We start from the raw sequence: 2,996 nt of genomic DNA on the forward strand, positions 1-2,996 counted from the left end.
AGATACTGAATTTTGGGATTTCATTAGATGAAAGTCAGAATCATCAAAATTAAAATGAACGCTTGAAGTATTTCACTGTGTGTGTAATGCATCTGTATAATATATGAGTTTCAACTTTTGAATTTACTAATCAAAATAAACAAACTTTTCCACAATATTCTAATTTACTGAGGTACACCGATACTCATAGTTCAAGCAGTGCATTTGTAAGGGAGCGTGCTGCACATGTCATTATCAACAGGATTTTGAAAATCAACCGATGCAATAGGAGCTGTATTCCAATTTAAGAATGTCTTCAAGAATCTCTTTAAGAATCTCTTCATACCCTTCATGTGTTGTCATTAAATGTAACTTGGAAACAAGTAGTTTGTTCTGCATCTTTATTTAATCTTTCCCTACTATATAGTATCATTTTATGCATGTGTAGTGCACAATGATTAAACCTCAAGGACTTGGTTGTGAAAGGCTACAGTACAACTACATGATAGTCAACATGACTATTCAAATATGTACACATGTTATTTTAGTCTCTGCTATGAAAAGAGTGTAAAGGGTGACACAATAAAGGTAACGCTTTTGTCTACACCGCGCTGTCTTGGTCTTGCACCTAGCATCTTGGATTTCATAATGGTTGGGTGTGATGCATGGGGATGTATTGCATGCTCCAAATAGGGAGTCGTGATGTAGGCTACGGCTTCCCAGCTGATAGTGAGAGGAGAAAGAGGTGGTTTGCTAAAGTCTACAGGAGCAAACTCAATATAACTCAATAACGACCACAATTAAAAGCATAGTAATGACAAAAATACTGTGGTTTAAATATAAGACAGCCCACTCCATCACATTTTCCCTCATCCAGAAATCTCTCATCCAGTGGTCTCCCATCCAGCGCTCCTTCAACTAGTGGTCTCCCATCCAGCGCTCCTTCGTCCAGTGGTCTGACATCCACCTCCAAGGCACTGGGCCTCCTTTTCAGCTCACATCAACATCAGTAGCAATGCCAGACTGCAAGGGCCATAGACACACACACATAAACAGACAGTAAGCTGTAATGATAATCACATGATGGACTGAATGTTACAATGGTCTCTAACTCATAGTTTGCTTAGTAAACATTCACTTTATGAATAGATTAACCATGTTGTACTATGTTCTTTGATGGTTCCTTGACACTGTATAATATCATCCAATTTCTTACTGTACCAACCCCCAGACTATGGTGCAAATAAGCGACCACAGTTAGGATTAATAATTAAATACAGCTTTCCTCTCACACAAACTTGTTTGTAGGCATTAGTTTCTCAATAAATATAAATAGTGCACTAAATTATCTAGCTACACTGATCATTACATAAACAGGTCATCACTCACTTCGTAGCACATTGTTTTTGCTACGTTCTGGCTTCTACATGTCTAGCTAGCATCAAAAAATCTCGGCACTTTAAGATACTGAAATGTTAAATGTACTAGATGCCAGAAAATGGGCCAAGAACTTCCACATTCTTACCTTGGCACAACTCCATCATACAGTACAGTACAACTGTTCCTCAACGACGATGCTGCTGTGTTTGAAACTGATGCTAGCTCGCTCTAGTTCTAACTAGCCTACAGTACAGTACAGTACCATGAACGTAAAGGCAATTGACGCAACTCTTTCTCTTTATGACTCTGCAGGCAGCTAAATGGTACAAATTGGTATCCAGAGCCTCAACGCGAAAAAGTTAAACATCTTGACTAGCACTTTTTTTAGCAAGGTTAGCTAGCCAAAACTCTCATATCTCGCTATCTATTGCGTGTGTGCAGTCTTTTGTTTACTAAGGTAGTCATAGCAACCCCAGGCATGGAAAGTCCATCTTCGCACTCTGATACCGATCAACCAATGGGGTTAAGGTGACACCGTGACATACATTGATTGACAGCTTACCTCATTAGCTTAAGGACAAGGAAATACAGAAATAAATGTACACAGAAATAAATAAATACAGAAATAAATAAATACAGAAATAAATGTACACAGAAATAAATAAATAAAAAAATAAATAAATACAGAAATAAATGGCCATGTAAATAAATAAATACGTAATTAAGATGTTTTCATACATTTATTTGTATATATTTACATTTTTTTTATGTATAAATACATTTATTTATACATTTATTTATTTATTTTAAATTTTGGCAGGTTTGGTCCTCCATACTCCTGAGGGGGCACCAAAAAATAGCCAACTGAAAAATCATCATAGTTATAATACTTATAATACCGATATTATTTTAGTATAGAAATATTAGACACGTATATTACAAAACAGGCAGAACAAGAGATGTATTTAAATGCTCACAAAAAGTTACGATGGGTTAGGGGATGGGTGCCCCCAAACAAAACAAATAGGCTACACACTCAATTTCCCAAGCTCGCTGTGGGTGCCCTTCCCTCTGTGGGCTGACGAACTTTGACAGTAGGCTAGGTCAACTTTTCTAAAATGGGCTTAAAACGATAACAGGAGTCAGGGGAAGGAAAAAAGAAAGAAAGAGACTGCGAGATGGTGCCCGTGCATCACTTTCAGGTAAGTTTAATCATTGTTAAATAGGGGAAATGTGTTGCTAATTTAATGGTTAGCCTATGCATACACCTCAAACTTGCTGACGTTATTGCTAATGTTAGCACACTCAAATGTTTTAACTTAGTTAGGTGCAAGCTAGATTGAGATTTTACTGTTAAACATTATCTATGCATTTTACAAGTAACTGACGCCAGCTAGCTGTTACTTTCTTACCTACTGTCTGACAAGATTTTACCAATTGAAAAGCGGCTTGTAAAATGTTTATTTTACATAAAGATCAAAAAACTATTATGCGCTCAAATAAAGGCCCCAAAAAATCGGTCGCATTAATTTTTGAAATCCGTAACTAGCATCACATCAAACACGGGGGGGTTGGGGGGGGGGGGCTTAAGCCTTGTTGCCCAGGGCACAGAGAATTGTTAATCCGGCCCTGGGTTC

General features: G+C 37.4%; 1 long non-coding RNA gene across 1 annotated transcript; it reads right to left on the reverse strand.

Annotated features, from left to right (window-relative positions):
- Positions 1 to 365: 365 nt before the first annotated feature.
- LOC134011225 (uncharacterized) lies at positions 366 to 1,952 on the reverse strand. The gene is made up of 2 exons (XR_009928397.1): positions 1,505 to 1,952; positions 366 to 1,002 (listed from the first exon to the last, which is right to left on the reverse strand). It is a non-coding gene; the product is annotated as an uncharacterized LOC134011225 (long non-coding RNA).
- Between the last annotated feature and the right edge of the window lie 1,044 nt (positions 1,953 to 2,996).

This window comes from Osmerus eperlanus, chromosome 24 (genome assembly GCF_963692335.1).
Source record: "Osmerus eperlanus chromosome 24, fOsmEpe2.1, whole genome shotgun sequence".
NCBI classification, from domain to species: Eukaryota; Metazoa; Chordata; class Actinopteri; order Osmeriformes; family Osmeridae; genus Osmerus; species Osmerus eperlanus.